Source organism: Camellia sinensis, chromosome 14, assembly GCF_055761805.1.
Source record: "Camellia sinensis isolate YWXY chromosome 14, ASM5576180v1, whole genome shotgun sequence".
Taxonomy (NCBI): Eukaryota; Viridiplantae; Streptophyta; class Magnoliopsida; order Ericales; family Theaceae; genus Camellia; species Camellia sinensis.
The window spans coordinates 101,906,853-101,920,602 of record NC_138974.1 but is presented as its reverse complement, the minus strand read 5'-3'; the positions used below and the strand labels follow the sequence as shown (position 1 = coordinate 101,920,602).

Sequence of the window (13,750 nt, the reverse complement as noted above, 5' to 3'; positions counted from 1 at the left end):
GTAAAGGGTAGCCAGGCCGGCGCCACCCCAATCATATCGACTGACCTGTGATAGGTCAACCAGAGCGCTCAGCAGGTATAGCCCGACTGTGTTCCCTCTATCGGCAAACAGGGTAGTCCCGAAGAGGAACATAAGGAAACCACGGGCGTACTGCTCCGTCTCCTCAGGAGTCTCGGGCACCATCTCCGCCCGCCGGAAGTGGGAAGAGAACCAAGTATATCGGACTCTCCCAGAAACCCTGTCGACAGGCGGGCGAGCCCCCAGCAGATATGTCCAAGCGGCCTCCCACTCGCCCATGTCCTCGTCATAGGGGATGGACCGACCTCCTATGTCCAGGCTGGTCAACACAGCGAAGTCCAGAGGGGTCATAGTCATGTCCCCGGTAGCAGAGAAATGAAAGGAGTTGGTGGTGTCCCACCATCTCTCTACCAGTGCCGCCATCAGTGTCCTCCTGGCAGGACAACGTGACAACCCAATGCAGAAAGCCCCGAATCCTGCCAAGTCTACTAAATCCCGGACAGCCTCCGGGAGCTCAACATACCAGTCCCGCGCGGCGGTGGAGCCATACCCCCGCACACTGCGAGAACCAACCTGCATTCAGAATGAATACATGTGTCAGTATGAAATGAATATATGTGTGCCAATGAAATGAACGAGCTGTGTGCCAATGAAATGAATGATATGTGTGCCAATGAAATGAATGAACTGCGTGTTCGACTTTCGATCAGTGTGGGCTGTGTGTTCACTATTCTAATTTGGGTTGCGTATTCAGAAAATTTAATGAATGAACTGCGTGTTCGACTTTCGATCAGTGTGGGCTGTGTGTTCACTATTCTAATCTGGGTTGCGTATTCAGAAAATTTAAAGTTTGAACTGCGTGTTCGACTTTCGATCAGTGTGGGCTGTGTGTTCACTATTCTAATCTGGGTTGCGTATTCAGAAAATTTAAAGTTTGAACTGCATGTTCGACTTTCGATCAGTGTGGGCTGTGTGTTCACTATTCTAATTTGGGTTGCGTATTCAGAAAATTTAAAGTTTGGGCTGCGTGTTCAACTTTCGATCAGTGTGGGCTGTGTGTTCACTATCAATCTGGGTTGCGTATTTAGAAAATTTAAAGTTTGGGCTACGTGTTCAACCTTCAATCAGTGTGGGCTGCGTGTTCAACTTTCAATCAGTGTGGGCTGCGTGTTCACTATCAATCTGGACTGCGTGTTCAGGAAATTTAAGTGTGGGCTGCGTGTTCAACCTTCAATCAGTGTGGGCTGCGTGTTCACTATCAATCTGGGCTGCGTGTTCAGGAAATTTAAGTTTGGGCTGCGTGTTCAACCTTCAATCAGTGTGGGCTGCGTGTTCACTATCAATCTGGGCTGCGTGTTCAGGAAATTTAAGTTTGGGCTGCGTGTTCAACCTTCAATCAGTGTGGGCTACGTTTTCACTATCAATCTGGGCTGCGTGTTCAGGAAATTTAAGTTTGGGCTGCGTGTTTAACCTTCAATTAGTGTGGGCTGCGTGTTCACTATTCTAATCTGGGTTGCGTATTCAGAAAATTTAAAGTTTGGGCTGCGTGTTCAACTTTCAATCAGTGTGGGCTGCGTGTTCACTATCAATCTGGGCTGCGTGTTCAGGAAATTTAAGTTTGGGCTGCGTGTTCACTATCTGGGCTGCGTGTTCAGGAAATTTAAGTGTGGGCTGCGTGTTCAGAAAATCGGAGTTTGGACTGTGCATTCTACTCTAAGTCAGTGAGTGCTGTATGTTCACCATTTTAATTTGGGCTATGTGTTCGACAAATCAGAGTGTGAGCCGGGTGTTCATTTCTTAACTAATGTATGCCGTGCGTTCGCAATCAATTAATGAGCCGAGTGTTCATAAATTCAAGTGTTTAAGCTACATATTCAAGATGCAAATAAAGTACTATGTCATAAGCTAAACTGTGTGTTCAAGCATGGCAAAGGCACGAAATGTACGAAAAATGCAGAAAATGACGTAAATACCTCTCGGGCCTTATGGGAGAGGTGATGCTCTGGCTCTCGGAGAAGCAGATCCCCAGGGGCTCGCTCATCAAAATCAGTGAAATGGCGGAAAACGGCACGAGGAAGGACATGTGCTGGCGGAGCGTACCTCCCGGGAATAAAAGGTCGGACCCTCGGGGGCAAAGTCATGGGATCAAAATCGTCCCCGGCACCCGGAAAGCCTCCACCATGAGGAGAATGACCCGCCATTTTCAGAAAATCTGCAAAAGGAGCAAAAATGAGCGAAAATGAACCAAAATTGGAAAAAGTCAACTCTCGGGAAATGAAAAAGTCAACAAAAGTCAACTCCCGAGAAAATCTTCCAAATATTGAGACAAACTCACCTCAAGTGGCGGAAATGAGAAAAGAAGCTCCGAAACCAAAATTTAATCAGTTCAAAGTGCTTGAAACTGAATATTTTTGCGGAAACAACTTGCGTGGGGCGTTGGAAAACGCGTATGGAACTCAGATCTGGAGAAGAAAGTGGTGTAGGAGGCAAGAGAAGAGAAGATCTCGGCTGCATTTATAGGCTCCAAGTCTTGGGATGAAGGGGCATAAAGAAAGGAGGTAAAAGGACCAAAATGCCCTCGGATTTGGTCATATAGCCGGCCGGCCACCTTTTCCAGCCGGCCGGCCATTTCCTTTTTGGAAAACCGGCCGGCCAGCCATTCACTTTTTGTAAAACCAGCCGGCCACCTCCTATCCCTCATAAAACTGGCCGGCCATGTCCCCCACAGGCTCACCTAGCTCCCTGCAAATTTTGAGGAAGATTGGAGTTCCCGGGACCTGAAAAAATTCAAGAAAAGTACACCTCCGGTCGCGAAATTGCTCCGCCGGAACTTCAGCTTCAAGATCTGACATGTGTCTCATCATCATTCATCGAAATTGAAGTGTATCCTTTTTGAATGAGTTGTAGCCTTTCCAGGAAGTGGATCGGAGGCCGTGATCGAGTCGCCTTCGCCGAAACACGCATTTCCGTACTCGTTATTTCATGACAAACGGGCACCCTGATTCATGCTCGTTTCGCACTATCATGCACATAACTTGCATTCTCATGAGCATACTTGCATTTCCATGCACATTTCTTGATATTTCCATACCTCTATGCTTGAGCATGCGTTATCACGCACGCTCCTTTCTTGCATTGCGATGCATTCACTCACCAGCACTGCGTGTGTCAAACTTCCAGAATCACATTGAATATATGTTGGTAGCATATTGTACTTGTTGAAATTCCTCTTTTTTTGCAGGCACGATATTGTATGTACGGTTCAATTGAGGCTGGTGCGACCAGACGAATCGCGCAGGTATCGTATCTTCTCTGTGTGAGACGTGGCGGGGATTGAATAATCCTCCGCATTCTTAACTGCATGAAATGTAGTTGTTGCTTTGCATTCTTGCTTAAAACTGTTGCATCTATTTGCGAATACTTGCTTCATTACAGCTCGCTGCATTTGCATGATCATTGAGTTATGTTCGGCTTCTTGCATATCGCTTTGCATTTTGCCCCCCCTGCCTGCGGGCCTGCCTGCGGGCACATCTCTGTTTACTTTGTACGTTTGTCTAAGTCTTCGGCCTTGTCAAAAATGGGACGTCTCTAGGCTTTGACATTCACTCCCGTCATTCTTGTGACTTTCGAGTTCTGTCAAAGAGGGGCAACTGTAGACACCCCATTTTTGACCGACCTTAAGACTCAGACGTCACTGATTGAGCGCTCGGTGATATTGCATAATGTGCTCGTTCAGAAGTTTCGGAGTCTCGGCTGCGAGCCCTGCCTCCGGACTTCCGAACCCTCTTCTGTGCCTTGCCTCGGTTTGCGAACCAGACTCGATTTTCTCGGTTTCTTTTCCTGAGGGAAGGGAGAGGTCCAGTAGACCATCTCTCAGTGGCCGTGGGCTACATTTTGTGGCCGCAGGCCATTTTGCCCATTTCGGAGTCCGGTTTCCGGTTTTTCGGGACCATTGGCCGTGTGCCTCAGGTCGGGATCGCTTAACCATCTCCGTTTGCTCTAAATTTTGGCATACATTTTATTTTCTCCCTTTTGAGGGACACTGGGGTCTGAGAAACCCACTTCGTGGCCGAATGCCACTTTCGGTGCTTAACAGCCCATTTTCGGGACCCCGAACTGCGCGTTTTGGCCCCCGAACATTCGTTTTGCAACGGTTTTCGTTCATTTTTGGCAGGTACCTCTGTTTTATCATTGGGAAGGCCGTAGAAGGGTGGGAGGCCAGTAATTGTTGCAGCAACCAGTTATATATCCCCCGACGCCCTCCGATGCCCATTTTTCACACTTCCGGGCTAATGTTGAACACCTTGGGCACACTTTCTTGAACTTTGAACCACATATTTGTGATGTACACACATGGGAGGACCCTAAAAGTTGGTGGCCGGCCACTAATGTTGCTTGACCCTTTTGAACTCCTCCTTCCGAGCTAATGTTGAACACCCTTGAGCCACTTTCTTGGACTTTTGACCACAGGGTTGTGTTGAGGGCACATGGGAGGACACCATTATGTGGTGGCCGGCCACTAAACCAACTTGACACTTTTGACCCCAAGCCGGCCGGCTAGGAGATGTGGTCGGCCGGCCACCTAAAACAAAAATATCTGGCCGGCCATGATCCTCACACTGTTCACTTTACAGCTGTATAGCTTATCCCCCATAAAATATCCCAATCCGGGGGATATTTTGTGGGGGAAAACTTGCCTATTTTCCCCCACCTTTTGCCCCTCCTTTACTCCCCCTTTTTTTGTCCATATAATCGGCTGGCAACATTGCATACAAGGGTTAGAAAATTTGCTCCTCAAGCTTGAATAGAAAACTCCCTCTCCATCTCCCTCATTTCCTTGAAAACCTTCAAGCTCTACACTACCATTTCTTCTACACCACCAAGCTCTACCACCACCACTCCAATCCAGCAGCAAGGGGAGGAATTCCAACAGCTAAGAGGCAACAAATTTGGTCCAAGAAGCAACAAAAGAATTGGTCTTCAAGGGTGAGTTGCAATTTCCCCTTTTTGGCCCATTTCTTGTATCTTTTGCAAGCCATACATGATTATTGTTTTGAGCTCCGACCAAAACTGAAAAGGTCATTTTTTTGAGCTCATTTTCATGTCTCATTAAGGGCTCAACCCTGTTTGAGCCCTCCATCTTGCACTTGCTTCAATACCCTCTTTGTATGTCAATATTTTGCATGCTTTTTCTAACCTACGTGTGATCTATTTTGAAGTTTCTAATGAACTGTAAGTAGGCTTATTTTGAGCCCCTCTTCAACATTGAAGAAGGGCTCATCTTTGTTTGGGACCTCCATGTACCACTTGTCTTTATATCCATCTTTGGTCCCCTATTCTTGTATGATTTGGCAGCCTATCTTGGTTCCATTTTTGGTCATTTTACAGAGCTATAAAAGTTCTTATTTTGGCCCATTCTTCATGTTTCATTAAGGGCCTTTCATGGTTTGAGATATATTTTATACACTTCATGTTATATCTCTCTTTTAATCCCCATTTTTGCATGATTTGTTAGCCTATCTTGCTTCGGTTTTTGGAATTTTTACAGTACTAAAAATAGTCTTATTTTGGCCCATTATTCATGTTTCATTAAGGGTCTTTGGCTGTTTGATGAATATTTTGCATACTTTGTGTTATAGCCACTTTTGAGCCTCATTTTGCATTGCATTTCTAGCATGTTTGTATACTGTTTTGGAGTTTTTACAGTTCTGTAAATAGTCATATTTTTGGTCCCTCTTCAATGTTGTAGAAGGGAATTTTTCAGTTTGGGCTTTGCATATACCACTTGCCTCTTTGGCCACCTTTTGGCCCTTTTTCTTGCATGGGAGTGCAGCCATACCTGTGTTTGTTTTTGGGGTTTTTACAGTTCTGGAAAACATCATATTTTGGGCCCCTATTCAACTTTGTTGAAGGGCCCTAACCTATTTGGAGTTAGCAGCTATGAGTTGCTTCATAATCTCATGTTTAGGGGCCATTCTTGCATGCTAGTTTTGCACTGTTTTTGCTTGCTATTTGGCCATGTTTTGAACTGGAAAAATGCTTAGTTTGAGGTTTCCTTGCTTCTGTCTTTTCACCTCATGTACCAATTATGCATGCTTTGTATAGCTGTAGTTCATTCTATGTGCCTAATTTTGCATTTCGGGAGAGATTCCATGCATCGGGTGTGTTTTCGCCTTATTTCGGGGCAGTTTTCCCCCACATTTCATTGCTGAAAATCCATGTTGCATTTTACATATCATTTTTTCCATATTGCATTGCGTATGCCATTGCCTCGGTTTGCGTGCCCATGTGCACGCATTTCGAGGCACTTCATTTTCATCTATCGGCCTCTTACGTGAGTGTGGCTGAGGCTCTCTCATGTTAGTGTAAGCCCATATCACATTTCATATCATTTGCATTGTGTATGTCATTTTCTCGGTTTGCGTGCCCGTGTGCACGCATTTCAAGGCATCTCATTTTCACAGCATAGTGCATACTAGGTTGTATCTTAGATCGCATTCATGCATTTCCTCGGTTTGCATGCCCGCGTGCACGCATTTCGAGGCATCTCATTTCATAACATTGTGTATGTTAGAATTGTATCTTAGTTGCATTTCATGCATGTCATGCATATTGCATCGTGTTCGGAATAGGAGTTAGCCCGGGCACGGGAAACGAGGTGCATTTCGTACTCCGAATGACGGAATGTATCTCAATTCCCCAGTCACCGACACTCCGGATCATCCATGATGGAGTTAGGTCTTGTTGTGTTTTCATGTGCATTCATTCTATATTGAGTTGTGCAATTCGACTCCTCGGCCATCATACCTCGGTATGCGTGATTGGTGGCACGAGGATCGAGGCATGCATATATTTGTGAAAATACATTGCTATGCCCCTTTCCTGCTCTCTGTTGCAGGAAAATGAAGAATCAGCAACTTTTCGGGACTTGGCACGCGTTTCAAGAATAACTGCTAAACAGAGGCTAATTGGGGCATCCCGGTGGATTTCCGCGCAAGACAACCCGGACATGCATCATCCATCAGAAGCAAGGCAGTCCCTGGCTTGCATGCCAGTTTTATTTACTTTCTTAGTTAATTCATTAATTAATTAGGAATTTGTACATATTTGGACTGTATTATTTGGACTGTAATATTCTTTTATTCGGGACTGTATATTTATTTGGACCCTCTGTGCGAGGGCAATATTGTAATAAGTGTGCGTGTGTGTTGTATGTCTTCCAACCCCACGTCTTTCTCCCTTTTATTTATTCGCTTATGGTGGTTAGATTAGGGCATATTTCAATTAGCATACAGTATGATAGCATGTTTGCATTTCATTCATCTGTATTGCACGCACCGGGCTCGGCGCATCATACTAACTGCATCGTACTTTCAATTCCAAATTGAATATTTGTTAGCTGTTGCATCCCATATGCCATCTTTTAGAATAGCCGGGCCTACTATAGATTGCATTTTTGCATGTGTTGCATCAGGCATTCCTGTATACTTAGGATTCATGCATGATTTCTAATACAGTTTTTTTGTTTTGGCTTGGAGTACTCGGTAAGCTTTATGCTTTAGCATCCTTGCATGCGTGTGAGTGCTGCCATGAATAGCATGCTTACCATGAGGCTATATGCTTATGTGATATAACTGCCTAAATGCCTGTGGGTGAAGGTTGGGTTACTTAAATTGGAATAAATCATCAAATGTTTCAAGCCTACCTACGGGTAGCAAACCATTTTCAAAAAGCGAACATGAAATGTTTTGTTCCAATTCAGGCGATCCAGTCTATACTTGTATGCTGTGCGCATCACATAGTAATCTAGGCTAAAAACCGGAATAAGAACACACAATGTTTTCAAAAATAGATATCATGGTTAGTAGAGGCCGGTCTCTGACCGGACGAGCGGGGGTGCTCACGAAGTGACCTTCCCCAATCGTACCCAAGTTCCCGAGCCGAGGCAACTTTGGTGATGACGGACACGTGGCCTTAGGCAACGAGTCAGGGTTTCCTAAATTTCCCAAAATAAAATATTTAGGTGGCGACTCTGTATCTGGAAAAGCAGTCCATGTTTGGCACTTCTTTCAAAAATCTGTTTTCTCAAAACGATTTGCCGAATTTGGACTCTTTGGTTCAGACTTAGAACCGTGACCACGAATCGAGTCCGAGCTGTAGCGAGGTCCCCCGCGGGCTGGTTATAGCCGTCGCAAAAGGCTTTTTGCAACTGTATTTCTATTATTTGCGACGGCTTATAGCGGTCGCAATAAGTAATTTTTTTAGTAGTGTACTGAACTTCTTTTAGTAACTAAAAGAAGGTTGAGTAGCACAAATTAATGCATAGAAATATGGACAAATATGGATTATTTTATCTTTGCCTTTATTGCCGTATTCAACAATGACACCAAAAATTTGTATCCATAAAAATATGGCATTTGCATTTACAATTCTTGGAGCTCAATGTCTTAAAGAAACTATGTACATCGTGGCAATGGACAATCTTATCTGTATCAAGGTCACGTATTTTCCTTGTAGGATGATTTTATTCGACACGTGGGATTTTATTTTTATTTTTTTGTTGTTGTGTTGAATGATTTTAAAGAACATTTCTATGTGGTGAATTCTAATTTTGATGGACTATGTTTTCACTTCTAGGGTGGTCTGAAGCCTGGTGGATTCTTTGTGTTGAAGGAGAACATTGCAAGAGCTAGTACACATCTTATGTTTCTCACTCTTAACCTATTGAGTTATGGATAACTTGTAGCTGCTTGCATATTCACAAATTATCTTTCCTATAGAGTTACTCTTGTTTTTGTCTCTCGTCTTGAGTTAATTGTTCCTTCACTGAGTCAAGCTTGAAGTCATGGAAGCTAAAGTGGTGCCAGCTACAATATTGGAAATAATTGACAGAAATAGCTAATGTCCAAATTTCTGGCCAGCATGTTTATGAAAATAGCCTTATGATTCAGATGAAGTCATTCATGCTGGTTATGAAATCAATGGTTGTCATGATCAAGTAGCATGTACACTTGAATGGTGATAGATAATTCCAGTGAGGTGTTGTGTTAGTGTCAAACACCAACTTCTTGGACACTCGCAGAAGCACGTCTAACATTTAGAAAATGACTTTCTTGTAGAAGCATTTCTAACATTTAGAAAATGACTTTACTGATCAAAAATATAATTTAAAATGAGAGTGTTAATTTTGAACACTAAACACAACCCAACACCCCCCTAAATATATCTCAGACTTTATGCTCTGGAAAAAGATGTCACATCATCATATACATAACCTCACTAGTCAGGCATGTAATGAACCGTTCTATTCAAGGAAAATAATATCGTTGTTGAGAACATAAATTAATAAAAGTCATAGTCTAAGAAGCACAAACACTTCTAAGAAGGTGTCGTATCATGTTGGTTTCTAACATGGCATGACACTCGTCGGACAATTCCCAACATTTGTCGAACATATGTCCAAACATATCTTTAAAATTTGTTTACTTGGACACAGCTCTTACACTTAAGAAATATGTGTCTATTTCTTAAACATACATTAATCACATTATAATTTTGAATAAAATAGCTTGAAATCAAATTATTAAAGAAAAATAACGTAAGTTTATATATTTTTTCTTCTCCTTTGAACTTTTAAAATTATTATATTTATTATTATTATATTAAATAGTCATGTATATGACATTTAATAATTGTTTACCATTATCTATGCCATGTAGTAAGTATATTCAACTAAATAGTTTGTGCATGTTCTCCACTTGTCATATCCTATATTTTTTGAAATTTTTCGTTAGGTTTAATATTAGTTGAGTTCAATCTTCCACAGTTTATTATTAATTGGGCACAAACTAATGTTTTCTTTTGTCTTCATCTTCGTATTGTGTTGTATCAACCAAGAGACAATCAAATGAAAGAATTGACAAAAGAGATGTGATGCCCAAATCAAATTAAGGGAAAAATAAAAAGTATACCCAGTTTAGTACCCATTAGATGGGGGGGTTTGGGAGGGTTAGATGGGTACCACTGAACTAGTGGCCTCCTATTAAAATAAAGGAAAAATAAAAAGAAATGTATAGTCAACTCAGGACTTAAAAGCCCTTCTTTTTTTTTTTTCTTTTTAGTGCAAGGTTTAAAAGCTTCTGTATCTCTACACTTGTAACATTGTTGACTTGAAATTTAAGTAGGAGAAATGTATGCCTAGACATCTATTGTAAATATGATATTGAAATTGGAGAAAATGAGATAAACTTATGGTATGGTTGAATGTTTATTCATATTTTGCATGTAAGGATGGTTTTTTCTCTTGTTTTGAGGGAAATTAAGAGGAATCAGGTTGACCTCAACTATCTAGCACAATAGCTAACAACATTCAAATACTGATGATGTCTGAAAGCAATTTGAAATCCCAAGTATCCTGTGAATGCTTAAGTCTTGAGGTTCGAAATTTTAATGATTAAATAAAACCACGCAAAGTACGCATACTGATGATGACGAGTATGAAAAGAAGAAGAATAGCAAATATGGAACTTCACATAGACTCCTAGGTAGGATTGAATTACTTCTCAGTATGTCATTCCATTCACAAAAACAGAAACATTTAGGAAAAGTTTCGGAACCTGTTTTATCATATGAAAGGCTTCTGAAAAGCTGTTTTATCACATAGCAGCACACACAGCTGGGGTATTGATTGTGGTTGGTTCTGGATTGAAATTTAATTCACATGAAAGGTTCATTGAGGAAGATAGGAGTTATTGACAATATGGATCAATTTCAGTTGCCATGTTGGTTTCTACTACGTGGCACTATATTGGATCTGGAATGTTGACTGATCCAATTTATTCTATGGACATAAGAATGCTATTGTTTTATTTACAATTTGATAATGATAGTCATTTAATTTGCTAATGTGACCTTTCCTTTTCATGGACATTTTCCATTATTTGTCCAATTTTACCTGACATCATTTCTCTTTTTCTTTGGTGCAGATGGATGAACTCGTGCATAAAGCTAAATTGTACATGACAAATTGGCACTTTTTGCATTTTTGGAAGGATTATATATTTTTGTATAGATGTATATGGAAAATATTATGGTAGACTAGTAGTTATATTTTTGGATACACTACTAGTTATATTTTTGGATGGATGTGTACAGAAAATATTTGGTAGACTACTAGTTATATTTTTGGGTTGATGTACATGGATAAAAATTTAAAACATAATAACAAGTACTTGTTATGTTTTAAATTTTTATGGTAGATGAAATATGTAGTTTGGAATTATTTGTGGATATAAACTTATAATAGTTGTTGACTTTAATTAAACAGGTTCAGAAATGGTTGTTACATATAGCAAATTTTTTTGAATGTTGATGATTCAATTTATTTGTTGGTTTGAATGATTTTGCAAATTACAAATTACATTGAATAAATTGGATGGATTATTATAAATTACAGGTTTATTTTGTTGGATGTTGGCGACCAAAATTTGGTTTTGTTTTTATAGTTTTGGCGACCAATTGATTAGTCGGGAAAGATAAGTTATACTTTTGCCGACTAAATAAAGTGGTCGGTGTATCACCAAGCACAATTGGCGACTAAATAATTAGTCGTTAAAATTATTAATTTTGGCAACCAGAGGATTTGGTCGCGAATAGGTCTATTGCCGACTAAAGTTTTAATTGCACAAACATTTCTTTTGGCGACAAACATGTTTGGTCGTGGAATGTGACAATTAGCGACCAAACTAAGAGGTCACAAAATGTCACAATTGGCGACCAAAATTTTTGGCCGTGGAATGTAACAATTGGCGACCAAACTAAGAGGTCGCAAAATGTCACAATTGGCGACCAAAATCTTTGGTTGTGGAATGTCATAATTGGCGACCAAACTTTTTGGTCGTCGAATGTGATAATTGGCAACCAAATTTGTTGGTCGTGGAATGTGACAATTGGCGACTAAGATATTTTGTCGGCAAAAGGCGACTTTTTGCGATCAAAATGTTTTAGCGACAAAATGGATTAGTCGCAGTAATGATATATTTAGCGACCAAAAATTTAGTCGGCAAATCCAACTTTTCCCGACCAACCAAAGTTTTGGTCGCGAATTACTTTTGCCGACCCTCAATTGGCGACCAAAGTAGCGACCAAAAAAATTTGTCGCGGATAACTTTTGCCAACTAAAAATGGGCTTTTAGCGACCAATTTTTTTGTTGCCAAAAGTGTTAATTCTTGTAGTGTATACTCATTTGTCTTCAAGAGTTAGTAGTCTCCTTTGTTTTATTTATTGCTTTTCCTATGGTTTTTTCTTTATTTAATTTTTTGAGTTTGGATCTAATGTTGGAAGTTGTTCCAGGTGTTGTTTTGAGCTCTTTTTGAGTTTATCCTCTAATGTAGAGGTTGCTTTCATGAATCTCCATGTTGAGTGGAGCTATGGGTTGTGTGAAGACTTCTGTTCGTCTTGATGGTATGTTCTTAAAATACTTGAACTCGTCATTGGGAGCCTTCCATTTGTCTGTACGTATAACAACTTAACAAGCAAAATCATTTGGTTGGAATCACTAAATATTATCTTTTAGCGAGGGTTTTCATCATCTTTTCTTTTGTAAAGTTGCATATTGTATGATTCTACTTGTGGTTTAAGTTCATCAAAGCACTGCTATTCTGATCAAGAAAATTAAGTGAACTTTAAACTAGTTCTTGTAATTCTTCACCCCTTTCTTAGGAGTATATTGTTAAATTGTCAAATTTTGTACTCTGTTTTGGTAGTTGAAATTATCAAGGCACATATTCATTTTATGGAGTATGCATGCCTTTAGAGGCACTAAGCTTTTGGAGAAAACAACATCTGATTGTTCTCAACCTCTGGCAGCTTTCATAGGAAATGTTATATGTTGCCCTCAGCTCAGTAGTTTACTCCACATATTCCAGGGATACTATAGCACCAGTTCTGATAAATTGGTTTTACAAAATGTGACTGCTAATTAATGTGTGAATTATTCCCAAGCAGCTTAAAAAGCTTATAGTTTATTTTCACGGGAAGAAATATGTGAAGACAAAGAGCGTGAGAAACCAAGACAAGATTAATGGAAGCTTTAAGATTGGCTTCACTTGCACTTTAATAACTGTTGTGCCAAATTGCAATCTATTGGGTGTAAATTCTTCAATTTGTGTTTATTTTGATGTATTGATTGCAGTTTATGTTCTGATGCAGGCATATAGACTAGTGATGACTATAGCTTCTATGCTAAAACATGATTTTTGGATATATGTTAGTTTGTGGTTAATGTTAAAACATGATTTTTGAATTTTGGATATGTTATTTTGTGGGTAATGATGATTGGATATTAATTGAATGAGAAAGTGAATGAATGTTTCATTTGTTATTTGAATAGGAGTTATTATTTTATATCTTAGTTTTATTACGGGTATTTGAATGGGAGTTGGATATTAATTGAATGAGAAATTGAATTAATGCTTCATTTGTTATTTCAATGGGAGTTATTATTTTATATGTTAGTTATTTTATATTTATTACAGGTATTTGAATGGGAGTTGGATATTAATTGAATAAGAAATTGAATTAATGCTTAATTTGTTATCTGAATGAGAGTTAATATTTTATATGTCAATTTTATTACAGGTATTTTTTTAATTCAATCAAATAAAATTAGCACAATTTAAAAAAAAAAAAAAAGAGGGATATGACGGCGTTTCTACAAACGCCTCCTAAACC

General features: G+C 40.0%; 1 long non-coding RNA gene across 1 annotated transcript in view; it reads left to right on the top strand.

Moving 5' to 3' along the window:
- Window positions 1–12,725, top strand: part of LOC145807735 (uncharacterized) — a 47,873-nt gene extending 35,148 nt beyond the window's left edge. The window contains exon 2 of the long non-coding RNA XR_014351090.1: window positions 12,371–12,725. This is a non-coding gene — a long non-coding RNA (uncharacterized LOC145807735). The remainder of the gene's footprint in view (window positions 1–12,370) is intronic.
- The last annotated feature ends 1,025 nt before the right edge of the window (window positions 12,726–13,750 follow it).